The sequence below is a fragment of the Notamacropus eugenii genome, chromosome Y (genome assembly GCF_028372415.1).
Source record: "Notamacropus eugenii isolate mMacEug1 chromosome Y, mMacEug1.pri_v2, whole genome shotgun sequence".
In the NCBI taxonomy this organism is placed as follows: Eukaryota; Metazoa; Chordata; class Mammalia; order Diprotodontia; family Macropodidae; genus Notamacropus; species Notamacropus eugenii.
The window spans coordinates 6,700,081-6,718,619 of record NC_092880.1 but is presented as its reverse complement, the minus strand read 5'-3'; the positions used below and the strand labels follow the sequence as shown (position 1 = coordinate 6,718,619).

Below are 18,539 nucleotides of genomic sequence, written 5' to 3'. Positions count from 1 at the left end.
GTGGGACTTCTAAATCTTAGAGTCTTACGAGGCCCTCCATGAACAGCGGGGGTTCGAGAAGGTCAGACTGAGCTAGCTCGGCTAGCTCGGGTATTTCTGCCTCTCCCCGGGAGATACGTGATGGGTGGAGTCTCCCTGCCCTAGAGATTGTCCCGGATTGGAGCACACCTAGTTACCTAACAGCACGGTATTGAGATGCAAACTGTGCGGCTGAAGGTTAAGTAGGATTGAGGAAGCCTGAAAGCTCTCTCTTAGCACGTGTGGAGCCAAGAGGACAGTAGGCTCCGTTTTCTTCTTTCCTCTCTCCCCTCCCCCTCTCTCCCCGCTTGTACTTCTACTTCCAATCCCTTAAACTTAGCCTCCTTAGGAAATCTCCCCCTCTTCCTCCTAAGGAAGATCTCCCTGCACTTGTAACTAGACCCTGTAATAAAGCTCAACCCTTGTTCGACTCTGGAACGTCCTTTCTCTCATATGTGCATCCGGTTTTGGCCAACCAAAGACCTCGGAGGTGAGGTAAGAAAGACTCGGGTAGCCCAATACAGGCCTCTAGGCCTGGCAGTTGGCGCCCGAACAGGGACTGGGAGCGCAGATAATCCTGGGTGCTTTTGGGGTACACCCGGAAGGGGCTGTGAAAGAAGCGAGTCCCGAATCCTAGATTCGGAAGGAGAGAAAGTGGAGAGAAGCTTCCCAAACCCCTTCTTTGTTTAGCGAGGATCGCCTTTAAGGTAAAGATGATAAGAATGCATAGTAGCTGTTTATTTTGGTATAGCTGCTGCCAGGTGCTTACAAATGCTTGATTAACATCTGTAAGGAACCTGAATTTCCCGGATTTTTTCTTTATAACAAACACAGGAGCATTCCAGGGTGACTTTGATGGTTCTATATTTCCTTTTTCTAATTGCTCCTTAACCAATAGTTGTAGTGCCTGGAGTTTTTCTGGAGTCAGAGGCCATTGCTCCACCCAAATCGGGGTGTCTGACTTCCAATTCAAGGGTGGGGACTCCAGTACAACAGCAATGGCCCTTACTAAAAATTTGATAACCTCATCCCGAGGCGGCTAATAGCCATTCCGGCAATCAAAACATAATCGGAGGCTGAGTACTGTAATTGATTTCCTGTAGCCTCAAACTGCCCTGTTCCTGTAAATTGCTGATAAGCCTGGGGGGCCTGAGCCCCTAGCCCACCGGTAGTGCTCTTTACCCTCTGAGAAAATTCTGATACCAAAATCACATTCTGCCCAGGGGTAAGGCAGGCTCTAGCTAAGCTATTCCAGTCATTAGGAGTCAGAACGAACTGACCACTGAGAGTCTCAAGCATGGCTACGACAAAGGGTGAATTAGGGCCATGCTTGGTACAAGCCTCTTTAACAGTCGCCACTCTCTTCCACTCTATGGGTATGTGGCTCCTTTGAACGCCACCGGGGACACTGGGATCCGCTATTTCTAGCACAGGAAATGTCCCTACATCTTCTCCATTCTCTATAGCCTTTCTTATTCCTTTTTCCAAACTGGACTGTGGCCCTGAACTGTCTGACCAATGGAGCAGGTTATAAGGAGGCGCGGAGGGAAGGCACGGCGTATTCTCCCCTGCCTCGCCTTTTCCATCCGCTAGATGGAGCTCCGAGTCTATTTTTTCTTTACGCTGCTTAACTTTCTGCTTGCCTGGACTTTCCGTCCCTCCCGTGTTCTCCCCTCCCCTCTCTCCGCTTCCACTCTCATTCCAATCCCGCCCTGGCCTCTCCGGCCCTTCCAGCAGGCTCTTAATTACACCGAATATCAGGAAATCTAAATCCTCCAGCTCCCCAGGGTATTGTTGCTCATAAGCAGTCATTTGCTCTCCGACCGCTCCCCATTTTTCTCTTGATATTCCTGCCTGCTTGAGCCAAGGAGAAACTTTCCAAATCCTTTTACAAAATTCTCGGAGGTCATCTAACTCTATTGTGACCCCCGCCTTCCTGAATTCCCTGTGAAGTTTCTCAGCCCAGACCTCCTGTTCCTCTGGCTTTATTACTGGCAATAGATTCCCCATCTCTGCCCTTTTCCCAGGGGTTTGGGAAGCTTCTCTCCACTTTCTCTCCTTCCGAATCTAGGATTCGGGACTCGCTTCTTTCACAGCCCCTTCCGGGTGTACCCCAAAAGCACCCAGGATTATCTGCGCTCCCAATCCCTGTTGGGGCGCCAACTGCCAGGCCTAGAGGCCTGTATTGGGCTACCCGAGTCTTTCTTACCTCACCTCCGAGGTCTTTGGTTGGCCAAAACCGGATGCACATATGAGAGAAAGGACGTTCCAGAGTCGAACAAGGGTTGAGCTTTATTACAGGGTCTAGTTACAAGTGCAGGGGGATCTTCCTTAGGAGGAAGAGGGGGAGATTTCCTAAGGAGGCTAAGCTTAAGGGATTGGAAGTAGAAGTACAAGCGGGGAGAGAGGGGGAGGGGAGAGAGGAAAGAAGAAAACGGAGCCTACTGTCCTCTTGGCTCCTTACGTGCTAAGAGCGCTTTCAGGCTTCCTCAATCCTACTTAACCTTCAGCCGCACAGTTTGCATCTAAATACCGTACTGTTAGATAACAATAGTGTGCCCAGATCTGGGACGACCTCGAGGGCAGGGAGACTCCACCCATCACGTATCTCCCGGGGAGAGGCGGAAATACCCGAGCTAGCCGAGCTAGCTCAGTCTGACCTTCTCGAACCCCCGCTGTTCATGGAGGGCCTCGTAAGACTCTAAGATTTAGAAGTCCCACTTTTACCCGCCCTAGACCATCCACACGGATTTGAGCTTCCAATCCCAACATATCCCCTTCTTTGTTTTGCGCGGAGCGCACCTGGCTCTAGAGCAAACAGTGGCTGGAGGCTGAGTGGATTAGGAAGGCCTTTAGCATATGAGTACCCTACAACAAGACTTCATTCACACAGAAATCTGCAGCTAGCACAACTGACAAAGGGAGGCATCAAATAAAACAAAGATGAAACTAAATGGCTGAGTTACAACAGGGGAAGTGCAATCAACTAATCCCAAAGCATTTTTTAAGAGGAGCAGCTGGTGTAGGCGCCTTACACGTCAAAGAATCATTGAATTCATTGTAAAATCAGAAAGTCATTCCATGTGCTTGATTTCCTAATATTCTGTGGGTGATGTGCAAATTAAATAAGAATTTGTGAGATACATTTTATATCAAAGAAGTATTTCATGATATATCCAATCAGAAACATTCCAGAGAGTATGTCAAAAACTCACAATAGTTTTCCTGTAGGTATTTTAATATTCAGAGAAGAGGAGGTCTACATTAGAGTTCTTTAATGGTTCTCTCTTTTATTTTCCTCAAGCACTGCTTGGATGGTACTTATTTTACGCACAACATTTAATTAATGTTAATTAAGTTAAATTAAGTTAAGTTAATTAAAAATGATAAATGTGAATGTCTGAAGATGTCAGGTCCCTGCAATCTGTGTGAGTTTTGGCAAATCAATTCTCTTCCCTTAACCTCTGGGCAAAATCTCAGCCCCACTGAGGAATTCTATTTGCCACCAGGAAACCACAAATACTGAAGTCCATGGAAATGACTCTAAAATTTTCTTTAGTTAATGTGTTTATAACATTACCATTTATAACATCACAATCATTATCACTATTGTTACTGTTATTTACAATAATAAATAACATTTATGAGATTACAGATATTTTAATGTGTGATTGTAGGAGATGTTCAGGGGTTAGAAGATCTTTTTACATCTTTCAAATTAGTAAACAAATGTACAATACTTTTGTATGAAATGAGTTGAATTGAAAAAGATGGTGCTAAGCTTTTTGTAACCTCACATTCTAACTTCTTGTTCAGATAAAAGTGAGGGAATTTCAGAGTATTTAGAAATATAAGGGACCTTAGAGATCACCCTTCCAGTATAAGCTGTCTCTCACTTTATAAATGAGAATAGTGAGGCCCAAAGAGATGAGATGACCAAAGAAAACTTCAGACGGTGTAAAAGAAAGAGCTGCATGTTGTTCCTATGTTCCCTGACTCCAAATTCAGATATATTTTTATTATGTCACTGCAAGCTGGAGAAATCTTTAGGCAACGTTTTCTGGGTGTTAGAAACACATGAACAAAAGGGAACTTTAGAATCATCCCTATGAACATCAGTATTTATATTTCCTTCGTGGCAAATAGACTTCTCCAGTGGGGATCAAATTTTGCTGGGGCACCAAGAAACTCCTATGCCATTGGGATATTAGTATTATATTCTCTAAAACCAGTAGGGATTCATTGATTCCCCTGCTATTTCATGGATGCCACTATATTTTATTCAACTGTCTGCTTTGGCAATGTAACAATCAGTTAGCAAGAGAAAAATATGAGGTAATTTTTTTATCTGACTTGTTTTTACCTGATTCAGCTGATGCTCTTCCCTCACCTCACCTTGAAAAAGTGAACTCAGTGTCATGCTGATTAACTCACTAGTCTCTGGAGACACATCATCAATGGGGTATCATTGTGAAAAAGAAATAGTATTTAATGCTATTTTATCCAGTAGGTAATTATTGGACGCCCCTGACATTCCATCTTAATCACAAGATGAACATTGCTTTCACTGCTTGTTTTTCCGGAAAGAAGTTCCTTATGAAGCTAAGAAATGATTTATTAAAACTCCATTGAACAGTGTTAAATTATTTCTCAAACTCTCAAAACCTTCTGCAAATCACGAGGTGGGGTCTTGCATCAGGTATTTGGCTTCCTATAGCAGCCACTTCAATTCTTTGTCTGGAGTAGTCTCAGTTTTATCCTGTCCTACTAAAAGGTAAGCTGGTCCGAAGAGCACGAGAGGCAAGGTATCTTCCAATTGAACATCCTTCCAGGTAAGGAACTGAAGGTCTGGGAAACCAGAATCAAAATAGCAGGAAGCAAAAGCGGTAGTATTCTAACTTCTAATGAAGTCCAAAGCATAATGGCCAAATCATATCAAGTGAGAGGAATTGAGGATCTTAGAGAATAAATATTCTATGCTTTATGGCAACTTATGCTCACATAAATAAAAAAGAAATAGCATTTGTGCATCTGAAAAGAGGTCATTTTCTCATTGAGTATATAAGTGAGAACTGAATTCTGACTTTTGGGTAAAAAGGAGTTTGAAAACCAAAGCTGTATATCATCATGCTATTGACTGGTTCCTAAATGCAGTGACATAATTTTCTTTCTATGATTTTTCTTTATGTTTGCTAGTTATAAGAGATTCTTTCCCAATAAAAAGCAAAAATAAGATCTAACAAAGAATACCACCCAATACAAAGGAATTGCTAAAGGGTGCGTTGAAAACCCCTGGATCATGGGTAATTTAATGCCTGATTGAAAATGACATTTCTTTTCAAATGATAGTTCATAGGATCATCAACTCTGTGACTGAAATATACTTAGAAGACATCTTTTATATCCCCTTATACTACAAAAGAGGAAACTGAAACCTTAAGTTGCTAAGTGGCTTTCATCACAATCATAGGTTTGTAATTTGGAAGCTTGAAAATGTGTGTCAAGATACTTTATTCCAAATCTAGCATGGATTTCAATCTAACACACTGCCAATAAAATTAATTCAGAGACTGTCAGAGATGGAAGGCAAGTCAAAACTATTCTGCTGTTCAATATCATAAGACATGGAAGTAGTTCTGTTTTCTATTTTTAAAGGATTATTAAATCTGAAGATGAGGGAAAGTTTGAAAATATAGTTTATCTAGTTCACATAGATATTAGCAAAGGTTTTGATAAATTATCTCTTCTTTATGGAGATTGAAGATAATCCAATCATATGGATCCATAAGTGGTTGGGTGGTTTTAGTCAAGACGTTGTTAATTATTGAATGTCAGCATGGGAGTAGGAACTCAGTGAACTTCTCCAGGGATTTGTATTTGAACTTATACTGTTTTGAAATATTATCACTATTCAGATAAAGTATAGATGGAAAGGTTATAAAACACTCAGATTTTAAAAACAAAGTTTAAAGGGATAGTTAAAATAGTTAAAGGATGACAGAGCAAGCATTCAAAATTAACTAGACCTCTGAGAGCATAGGGCTGAGTTTAACAAGTTCAAATTCTATACGGTTAAATGTAAATTCTTGCCCTTGAATGATATTAAACTAAAATCAACTTAAAGATGCATGAAGAAAGAAGCAAAGTTATATGTGTAGTTCTCATTAAAGATCTAGGGGTTTCAATAAATGACAAACTCAAAATGACAATGAAATGACACAGACAGAATGATAAAAAATTCTATGAAATCTTGACATGCTTCAAGAGAAATGTGTCTTGCAAGAACAGTAAAGAGATTGTTAAACTACAATATGACCTTGACAGAACTCATATATGGTGTTGTGTTTGGCTTCAGACAGTTTGATTTAAGGCAAACTTTCATAAAATTTAAATATAATCATAATAAGAGATCCAGAATAGTGATGTGTGAGTGACTGTGGGAGCAGAGGTAGTAATATAGTAGTAATACTTATTGAAGTCATATCAGTCATTGCCATTGTCCCAGTAATGGCAGTGGTAGAGAATGACATGGAGGAGGAAGAAGAAGATGATGCGAACAAGAAGAGGAAAAGGAAGAGACAGAGGAAGTGAAGGAAGGGGAGGAGGAGGAGAAGGATGAGGAGGAAAAAAAAAGTCGTTTTCATTATTCTACATGCGGAGGCTAGTTATTCCTTTGCCAGGTATGTAATAGTAAGGATTCTTTAAGAATCAGACATATACATTTGACTGATGGCGGGATGTTGAGTTCCTTTCTTCTCTGAAATTATGAGATTCTGAGTCTGCTGGTGTTTGCCCTACCTCTGCCTTTCCCTACTTTTCTTCAAAGCACAGGATAAGATACAATTTTCTATGTGTTACTTGTCCTGATTCACCTCATTGTCGATGACAGCATCTTTTACTAATTACTTCGGGTAACTTTGTATCTCTTATATTTATGCTCTTATGTACATTTTGTGAAGAAATATCCAGTGATTTGCCTAGCTTGTCACTCTTATTTAGAGGTATAGTCAGAACTGTCAGTATGAACAGTGAGTATGATAAATACTAATTTTGAGCTTTGAACAATTTCATCAAAGTAGTTATTCCGGGGTTGGAAATCCCTTCAACAGCCACATAGCACAAATTTTCTAAACTTGCATAAGTCATAAAGCATTCCTTGAGACAAAGAAAATAAATGACTTCCTTGGTATCACTTAAGCAGTAAGAATTCCACTTAGGATAAAATCTTTGGTCTTTCTCACTCAAAAGTCCATCATTAGTATATTACTTCTGAAATTTTTTTAAAATAATTCATGAAAGATTTACTGAGAACTTAAATATAAGACATTTTGATAGAAGCTGAGTACTTAAACGCCCATGTGAAATACTCCTTACCTCAAAGAAAACCTCCCATACCACAGAGTTGGGAAATAAATAAACGAACCAGACAAAATAGATCATGTGTCCTTGCTTCTAATTTTTATTTCTTGAGAAAATGATTCAAAGGAATAAGAAATAAAACTAAGGCACAGAGAAACTTCCAAAAACAAAACTTATAGATAATCTTGAAGGAAATGGGATATCAGCAAGTAGGGGTATCAGAAGAAACTTCTTAGAATGAGTACCCCAAGCTGAGCTTTGAAGGAAATTAAAGATCACAAAATGAATTAGAGAAGAAATGCAAGTCAGGTAAGAGGAAGAGCCAATGCAAAACGTAAGAGTTAGAAATAAGATGTCCTGACTAGTCATTCTTTAGATTGAATGTGGCTTGTCGATGGGCTCATATGACTAAATTATGGAGTAAATGATTGGAATTAATTTGTAATGCTCCAGGAAAGTCAGGTTGGAGACAGATTTTCAAGTGTTTTAAAAGCTTACAAAAGGACTTCAAATTGCTTCTTAGGAGCAAGAGGTATTTGTGTTTTTGGAGTTCCTTAAATCAACCCACCTCCTATGGCAAACTGTATTCATTTGTTGTCTGATTTTTTTTTCCTCCTCTAACATCACAACTCAATGTAATCTGGATATTTGAAACTAGATGTCATGTAGACATCTCAGAACCAATTCACACAAATAGATCTCATCTGTTCGTTGTCATTACATTTTGATGGCATCTCCTTCCTTCTAATCTTCCAGGTTCAGAGTCTCAAGTAATTGTTCAGCCAATATTCAATAACTAATCAATTGTTAAATTTTCCCTATTCCAACCCTAAGTGGTATCTTGCATCCAACCTTTCTCTCTATTCAATAGTCACTAAACTAGTTTCCCCTTAGACTCTTGTTATCATTCGTCTGCTTTATTGACATACCACCCTAATTAATCTAGGGGCAGCTAGATGACTCACTGGATAATGCGCCTTCCTTAAGTGAGGAAGATTCATTTTCCTGACTTCAAATCTGGCCTCAGACACTTGCTAGATGAGAGACCTGGGTCAAGTTATTCCACACTATCAGCCTCAGTAAATGCAAACCACTCCAGGATCTTTGTCAAGAAAACACCACAGGGATTTACAAAGAGTTGGACATGACTGGAATACCTGAACAATGACAACCATTTAATTGGTCTACTTCCAATTTCTCCCCTCTATAAACAATTCTCTTACACTTAGCTGGCAAAATGATATTCCTGTACAATAAATGATAGCGATGTTCCATGCAATGCCCTTGCTCCAGAGCCCCAAGTGGACTCCAAAGACTGATGAACTGTGGACCATGGGAGAGTCAATTGAAATTACTTTTCATGTGAGAGAAACTTGGAAATGTATATAGACAGCAGAGAAGGAACCAGTGACTAAGAAGACACTGAAAATTAACATAAAAAGTTAGCTGCCATTTCCAGCTTATATCAGAGGGGTTGAGATCAATCCTGCGGTAGAGAGGTATTGTCCTTGGTGACTAAAAGATCCAAGTAGTCCAAAAAATTAGAGAAGAGGAGGAGAGAATAAAGGCTAATATTGAATTGATTTTTTAAAATTCTCTTAGTGAAGTAAATTCATCTTCAGGGTGAGGGCGTCTTAGTGGTAGAGGTTTATGAGTGCTAGTGAATAAAATATTGGCTCGAACCCACAGAACGGCTACAGGGGAGTAACTCACGGCGAATTCTGCACCCAGAGGCCATGGAATATTGGAACGAGGGAGATTTCTGTTCCGGAGGGACCTGCAAACCTCTCGCGGGGTTCCTTCGCGCTGCGGACTGGGAGCTGAGGGCAGCCCTGCCACGGCCGCGGCACCGAGAGGAAAAGATCCTAGGGGGCTTCGGGGACGGGATCTCCAGCGGCCACGTGGGTCCCTCCACCCACAGAGGGACCTGCAAACCTCTCGCAAAAGGTCCGTTGCGCTGCAGATGTGGAGCCCAGCCCAGACCTGCCGTGGCCGCGGCACCAAGAGGTACAGATCCAAACAGGCTTCAGGGACGGGATCTCCAGCTGCTGCACAAGTCCCTCCACCCACAGGTGATGGGGGTCGGTGAGAGAGTCTCTTTGGCTGAGGGGAGTGGGGTGCCTCCATGATTCGGGCCCCCCCCCCGGGAAGTAGAAACTGAGAGGCGGTTGCAGACCAGGGCTCCCCAAGCGGGCGGGAGCCTGAATCCATTGTGGAAGTTCTGTGCATAAACCCCCTGAGGGAACTGAGCCTGAGAGGCGGCCCTGCCCTGACCTGACCACCTGAACATAATCTCATACTGAATAGCAGCTCTGCCGCCACCAAAAGCCCTAAGGCTGGGAGCAGCATTTGAATCTCAGTCCCCAAACGCTGGCTGGGAGGATCAGGAGGCGAGGTGGGTGTGAGGAGAATATTCAGAGGTCAAGTCACTGGCTGGGAAAATGCCCAGAAAAGGGAAAAGAAATAAGAATATAGAAGGTTACTTTCTTGGTGAACAGGCATTTCCTCCCTTCCTTTCTGATGAGGAAGAACAATGCTTACCATCAGGCAAAGACACAGAAATCAAGGCTTCTGTGTCCCAGCCCACCCAATGGGCTCAGGCCATGGAAGAGCTCAAAAAGAATTTTGAAAATTAAGTTAGAGTGGTGGAGGAAAAACTGGGAAGAGAAATGAGAGAGATGAAAGAAAAGCATGAAAAGCAGATCAGCTCCCTGCTAAAGGAGAACCAAAAATATGTTGAAGAAATTAACACCTTGAAAACTAGCCTAACTCAATTGGCAAAAGAGGTTCAAAAAGCCAATGAGGAGAAGAATGCTTTCAAAAGCAGAATTAGCCAAATGGAAAAGGAGATTCAAAAGCTCACTGAAGAAAATAGTTCTTTCAAAACTAGAATGGCAAAGATGGAGGCTAAGGACTTTGCGAGAAAGCATGATATCACAGAATAAAGAGAGAAGAATGGAAAAATGGAAGATAATGTGAAATATCTCGTTGGAAAAACAACTGACCTGGAAAATAGATTCAGGAGAGACAATTTAAAAATTTTGGGACTACCTGAAAGCCATGATCCAAAGAAGATCCTAGACATCACCTTCCATGAAATTATCAAGGAAAACTGCCCTGAGATTCTAGAACCAGAGGACAAAATAAATATTCAAGGAATCCACAGAACACTGCATGAAAGAGATCCAAAAAGAGAAATTCCTAGGAACATTGTGGCCAAATTCCAGAGTTCCCAGGTCAAGGAGAAAATATTGCAAGCAGCTAGAAAGAAACAATTCAAGTATTGTGCAAATACAATCAGGATAACACAAGATCTAGCAGCCTCTACATTAAGGGATGGAAGGACATGGAATAGGATATTCCAGAAGTCAAAGGAACTAGGACTAAAACCAAGAATCACCTACCCAGCAAAACTGAGTATAATACTTCAGGGGAAAAATTGGTCTTTCAATGAAATAGAGGACTTTCAAGCATTCTTCATGAAAAGACCAGAGCTGAGAAGAAAATTTGACTTTCAAACACAAGAATGAAGAGAACCATGAAAAGGTGAACAGCAAAGAGAAGTCATAAGGGACTTACTAAAGTTGAACTGTTTACATTCCTACATGAAAAGACAATATTTGTAACTCTTGAAACATTTCAGTATCTGGGTACTGGGTGGGAGTACACACACACACATGCACAGAAGCACACATACATAGAGGCAGAGTGAACAGAGTGAATTGAAGAGGATGGGATCATATCTTTAAAAAAATGATGAAATCAAGCAGTGAGAGAAATATATTGGGAGGAGAAAGGGAGAAATTGAATGGGGCAAATTATCTCTCATAAAAGAGGCAAGCAAAAGACTTATTAGTGGAGGGATAAAGAGGGGAGGTGAGAGAAAAACATGAAGTCTACTCTCATCACGTTCCACTAAAGGAAAGAATAAAATGCACACTCATTTTGGTAGGAAAACCTATCTCACAATACAGGAAAGTGGGGGACAAGGGAACAAGCAGGGTGGGGGGGATGACAGAAGGAAGGGCATGGGGAGGAGAATGCAATTCGAGGTCGACACTCATGGGGAGGGATAGGATCAAAAGAGAATAGAAGTAATGGGGGACAGGATAGGATGGAGGGAAATATAGTTAGTCCTATACCACACAACTATTATGGAAGTCATTTGCAAAACTACACAGATTTGGCCTATATTGAATTGCTTGCCTTCCAAAGGGAAGGGGTAGAGAGGGAGTGAGGTAAAGAAGTTGGAACTCAAAGTGTTAGGATCAACTGTAATGTTCTTACCACTAGGAAATAAGAAATATAGGTAAAGGGGTATAGAAAGCTATCTGGCCCTACAGGACAAAAGAGAAGACGGAGAAAAGGGCAGAGAGGGATGATAGAAGAGAGAGTAGGTTGGTCATAGGGGCAATTAAAATGCTTGCTTCTTGTTTCGGGGGGGGAGGGGATAAAAGGGGAGAAAATTTGTAACCCAAAATTTTGTGAAAATGAATGTTAAAAGTTAAATTTTAAAAAAAGGAAATGAAAAGCAATGGAAAAAAAAATAAAATATTGGCTCAAAAGTCAGGAAAACCTGTTTTTATTCCTGACTAAGATAAATAACAGCTATGTAACCCTGAAAAACATTATTTAAAGTCTTTTAACCTAACTTTCCCCCGTTTATATTTAAGAGAATACAAAGAGATAACATGTGCAAAGTCTATTACCACCAATAAATCTCGACTTAAATTTTATCTATTATTTTAATTCGGAAAAGGAGGAATGCATTGGAATATTTCTATGGGGCAGAGCCAAGAGGGTGGAGTAGAAAGATGCACATACTCTAGCTCTTACCCCACAGCCCACAAAATACCTGTAAAAAGGTCTCTAAACAAATTGTAGAGCATCAGAAGCCACAAATCGAAAGACTGAAAAAGATTTCCGCCCCAAGGTAGCCTGAAAAGCTAACAGGAAAGGCCCATTGCACAAGGTTCAGAGTAAAGCAAAGTCCACAGAGCCCAGCCCATCCTTGACCTCATGGCACTGGGAGGAACAGGCCTTGGGAGTGGAATCCCCAGAAGTAGTGGCAGTTCTCAGATACCTCAACCCAGAAATGACAAAGACAGCTTCCAACATCAGCGAAAAAGCTTTTTCAACTAGATAAGAAGGGAGCAAGGTCCTCCCCTAGCTCCGGACCCAGGTGGTGGCTTTGCAAGTGTCCATATTTGGAGCCCTCAGCCAAAAGACCCTGGGAGAATTGAGCAGCTGATCTGAATCTCAGCCCCCAACATGGTTGGGGTGAGGAGTAGCACTGTGGTGGTGGAGCAGGAGGCAGTTGTGAAGAGGGAATTCTACTATTTGCAGATTCTAGGCAGAAAAGTTTTTGGTTGCCCCCAGAGCAGTGCACAGGCCAGGAGAGGAGTAAAGTCTTCTACCTTGATTGGGCTACCTTGGAGGAACAGAAACTTACATGTTCCCAGAGTATACTCTGATCTTGACAAAGGACTCAAAAGTCAAGCAACTGGCTTGGAAAACGCCAAAAAAGGGGGGAAATATAATACTGTAGAAGGTTACTTTCTTGGTGAACAGGTATTTTCTTCCAGCCTGGTGGATGAGGGAGAACAGTGCATACCATCAGAGGAAGTCAAGGCTTCCAAAACCTCCAAAATGAATATGCAGTAGTCTCAGGCTATGGAAGAGCTCAAAAAGGATTTTGAGAATCAAGTAAGAGAGTAGAGGAGAAACTGGGAAAAGAAATGAGTGATGCAAGAAAATCATAAAAAGCGAGTCAACAGCTTGCTAAAGAAGACTGAAAAAATGCTAAAGAAAATAATACCTTTAAAAATAGGCAAAGTCAGTTGCTTATGGAGCCCCCATCCAGGCTGCTGCCACCAGCAGATGGCACACACCTGCCAATGAGGAGAAGAATGTTTTAAAAACAGAATTAGCCAAATGTAAAAGGAGGTTCAAAAGCTCACTGAAGAAAATAGTTCTTTAAAAATTAGAATAGAGTAGATGGAAGCTAATGACTTTATGAAAAACCAAGAAATTACAAAACAAAACCAAAAGAATGAAAAAAGGAAGATAATGTGAAATATCTCATTGGAATATTTCTATGGGGAGACATGATTCATTTAGAAAAGAATATATGACATGCCTTTTAACAGTGAGAACTCAAATGAACTCAAATATTTTAAATAACCATGCTTGCCCTTTTTAGTATATCTATATCTATATCTACTTATCTATATAGATAGATAGATATTATATGCAAATGGTTGCAGCATAGAAGACTGGAGCAATGATTAAATAAAGGATTGGAATTAGAATTGAGGAAAGTAAAATTTTGATATGAGTATATAAATGAAAATAATATGGATTGGAGGAAGAATGGGATGGAGGGAGAGAGGTAGGAATGAAGGAAGAAAGGAGGAAATGAAGGAAGGAAGGAAGAAAGCAAGGAATTAAAATAGAAAGGGTAGAAGGAAGGATTGAAAGAAAAAAGGAAGGACAAAATGAAGGAAAGAAAGAAGGAAGGAGGGGAAGAAGGATCCTAGGAAGGAAGGAAGAAGGAGAGGAAGAAAGAGATGTGGTAAAGGGGGAAGTAATGAGGAAAAGGAGACAGGCAGGCATAAAAGTTAAGAAAAGTGTACAACACACTGTAGAGAAGCATTACTCCATTGACTTTTCTTCTATATTTTCAAACCAATTTCTTCCTTTTCTGTCAGAAGACAAAAAACCAAAACAAAACAAAATCAAAATTATGTAAGTAAGACGAAACAGGGCGCATGTTAGTAACATGTTAGTGGGTGTATATACATGTGTGTATATGTGTATGTATGCATTATGTGTGCATGTGTATATATATGCAAATATATAATAAAGTATATAATAAAAATAACATGATATGGGAAATATATGCAAGTATATAAATATGCATACACATATGTGGTCATCTTCTCCTTCCCTGTAACAAGTTCATATGGATTTATATGTATACGTATGTATATATATGTAACATTTATATACTATATATTTATTTTTCAATATATGAATGCATGTATGCCTGTGTATATAAATAGATATACAAACTGGTTTTTAGGTGAGATAGGAAGGCCTTTCATAGAATTTGGAATTTAAACTGTGTAGAAGCAAGGAAAACTAAGAAATGGACTTAAAGAGGGCAAAAAATCCATATGGGAAGGACCACCACATTAAAGGCCCAGAATTATGAGATGGGATACCATGATGGTATGTTTTAAAAACAGCAAGGAGGGCATTATAAGTGAGTAGTAAAGTGAATGAAAGAGATTAGAAGAATAGAAAAGCGGAGTCAAAGTTAGGAAACCATTTAAATGCCAAGTAGAAGAATTTATATTTGATCTTAAAAGTAAATTGGAAGAATAAGAGCTTCTTGGTTGTGCATATATGTGCAGGTGAATGGAAAGTAGGAAGGAAAATATTTCATGTGATTAGACTAGCACTTTGGGAAGATCAATTTGGCACTAGAGTGGTGCACGGTGGGGAGTGGGGTGAGACCTTAGACAGGAAGATTAACCAGAAGGCTATTTTAATGGACCAGGAGAGAGGTGATGGGGGCCTGTAGTAGGCTAATGGCTATGGGGCTTTGAAGAAGGGGAAAAAAATATCAACAAGCTCTTGTGATGGTAGAATATAAGACAACAACTGATAAATTGTGTGAAGTGGATTGGAATGAGGGGTTTAGGATGCCAACAAGGTTGAGAGGATGGGGTAGAGCCCGTTGACTCTAAATCTAGGATTTTGTGCTAAAATGAGAATTGACACTCTGAGTTAGGGTTAAATATCTCTCGTATGTAATTAAGCATTAGCACTCTTTTGGGAAGCAGTTCCTTATGGTGTTTCCACCATGGTAGTTGACTTACCCTTTATTAAAAACTATGCATTTCCTCGTGTCAGTCATGATTTCCTTTTCACTGAGTGACCATTTCGTGAGAAGACCTCCCATCTTCTACTCTTTAGCATGACATAACGACTAAAATTCAGCTCAGAGCCAGAATTGTTGTGCTTGAATTCTGCCTCTGGCACTTTCCAGATGGGTGAGCAAGAGTTAACGTCTTAACCTCTCTGGGTCTCAGCTTCCTCATATGTAAAATGGGCATGATTTCTGTAGTACTCGCACTATAGGATTATTTTGAGACTTAAATGAGGCATTGCTGGCAAGATATTTTGTAAACTTTAAAACATCAGTTATTATTCTTATAATTTGAACTCACTGAACTATATTTTTTTGTTTTAAACCAGACATATGATTTCATTGGATTCAAGGATCTCTTAAGAAGGAAGCTCCCACTATCCATACAGCTAATCCCATACTTTCTAGCTTTTAGACTTAAAGCGACACCTTGGTAATTATAGGCTAAGAGATTTGCCCAGAGTCATATAGCCAGAAGCAGGGCATGAAAGAAGTTTTCCTGACCCCAAGATTCTACCTATTCCTTTATCGCAGTCAAGCTTTAGACCATCCTTTCCCATTTGATTTAAAAAGACATTTACTTATTAACTTTACCTACAATTTCATAAAAAAATGTGAATATGTAGTTTCAACATAACTAGGAGTTATATTAGTCTGTTGAATTTTAATCACTGATAAGCATGCTATTGACCCATTTCTTTCTTTCTTAGGTTATATACACACAAGCTATATGAAAAGAAATTAATGCCACCAATTACCTCTAAGAAGAAAGGGAAATGAGTCACATTCCTTAGAACTGAGGTTATTACATCCTTTCCTTTCCACTGTACGATATTCTTCCCTATTAGAATAAGCCATTCTGTGCAGAAGACTCTTGATTGTCTCCACCTGCAATTAAAATCACTGGATTTTGAGGTGAGTTATAGGCAAGGTCTCATTAGGGGAAAAAATGAAAATAAATCGAAAGAACTGATAAGACTATTGGAAAATCAGAAAGCTGGCAGAAGATTGACCAAAATGGAGCCTAAAAACAATGTAATTGAATTCATTCTGCTAGGCCTTATACAAAGTCCAGAGCTTTGAAAAATTTTCCTTGGTATTTTTTCAATCACATATATTATCACAATTGTAGAAAACATGCTCATTGTCATAACCTTGACTGCCAGCTAAACTTTGAGATCACCTATGTACTTTTTTCTAAGCTTCTTATACATTGTGGATGCTACCTACTTTTCAGTGGTTGCCCCTAAAATGGTTGCGGATTTACTCCATGAGAAGACAACCATCTCCTTGGAAGGCTGTCTGACTCAACTGTTCGCAGATCATCTTTTTGGTGGTGTTGAAGTCGTCGTGCTCGTGGTCATGGTTTATGATCGCTATGAGACCATCTGCAAACCCCTGCACTGCATGGTCATCATGAATCCCCATATGTGTCACCTGCTGGTGGCAGCAGCCTGGATGGGGGCTCCATACACACCACCACACAACTCCTCCTCATGGCCCATCTTCCCTTCTGTGGCCCTAATGTTATCGATTATTTCGTGTGTAATATGTTCCCATTGTTGAAACTGGCCTGAATGAATACCCACGTTCTTGATCTTTTCATCACTGATAATAGTGGAGTGATGTGCCTGTCAATCTTTCTCATGTTAATTGCCTCCTATGTAATTATTCCCTGATGGTCAGTAGTTCATAAGGAAGGTGGAAAGACTTTTCTACCTGCAGCTCTCACTTCACAGTGTTCGCCTTGTTTTTTGTTCCTTGTATGTTCTTGTATGTGAGGCCAGTAGCCACCTTTCTGACAAATAAAGCTATGGCTGTATGTGTTACTTTGGTTACTCTTATGTTAAATCTCTTGATCTACACCCTTAGCAATATGGAGGTTAAAAATGCTATGAGGAAACTCTGGATCAGATGAAAATCTTTGACTGTTCAGGAAAAGTCAGATTACTACTTGAAAATCATCCACATGCAGCTGAAAGACGCAAATGTTTTGTTGGAATAATATCTTGATCAGTACACATATTCTTTTCACTAGCAAAGATAAAATCTTTCATAAATTTCTAACCTGACTTTGCCCAGGCTATGTTTATTTTTTTTTTTTTACAAATCTTTCAGAGAGATTATAAGTGATAGGTTAAAGATATGACAAACTCAAATATTAACAGAGTTTGAAGGCATGTAGAATAGTCCATGCCTATAGTGTTCCATCTATTAACAATAATGATAATGTTATCATATACCATTAAGGTTTGCAAAATCCTTTTGACATAGTTTCTCTAAGCATTTTACAAATATCACTTCATTTTGTCCTCACAACATCCCTCAGAGGTAAGTGCTCTTATAATTTTCCTTTTACATTCAACGAAATTTAAGCAGCTACAGTATAAAGCTGACTCTCACAGGGTTCCACAGATCATCACAGTATTAAAAAAAATTAAAATTATATTGTGCTAATTTAAGTGCACTGTTCTATCCTTTGTACCACCCATCTACCTCCACTTATGACTCTGTACAGAAGGGAGACAAATGTATTTCCACCCATGTTTTTCTGCAGTTAATCTCAAGCATTGCATTCACATATCATTCAGTTTCTTTTTTACCTTTTTAAAAAATAACAGCTTTCTGTGAATATTGCCAATGTAACTTTTGCATTTTTTAACTATTCATATTATTTTCCAAATTCTTCATATTTTCTATTTCTTAGGGTATAGTACTATCCTATTGCATATTATATTCTTGGACCATGAGTTCTATAGACATTATGCAATCTCTTGGGTACATTTTTTTCTAATTCTTTGCATTATAAATTTGTAAATATTTTCATTTATTTGGATTTAATCGCTGTGTTTATTTTTTTGAATATGTATAATTCTAGAAGTTTAAGACCAAAGTGCACCTACATTTTATTTTATATTTTAACTTTTTTTTTTCAGCATCACTCCAATATTTTTTTCCCAGAATGGATGGAAGTATTCACAGTTCTATGCATATTACACTATAGTGCTTGTCTTTAAATACATCCTACAAAATTGACATTTCCTTTTCCCTCTGATACTTTTCAATTTGGTAGGAATTATCTATTACCTTGTTTCATTGGAAATGTCTGAAAGATTATTGCATTTTCTAAAAAGATCTATTTACATCATTGGATAAAAGTAGTTATCTTGTTCAGCCTTAGTCCCTTTCCATGTTCTCTGCTAAATTTAAATATAATCATTCCTTT

At 39.5% G+C, this 18,539-nt stretch overlaps 1 pseudogene; it reads left to right on the top strand.

The window, feature by feature from the left end:
- The first annotated feature begins 16,330 nt into the window (after nt 1-16,330).
- LOC140516642 (olfactory receptor 4C6-like) lies at nt 16,331-17,231 on the top strand (annotated as a pseudogene).
- The last annotated feature ends 1,308 nt before the right edge of the window (nt 17,232-18,539 follow it).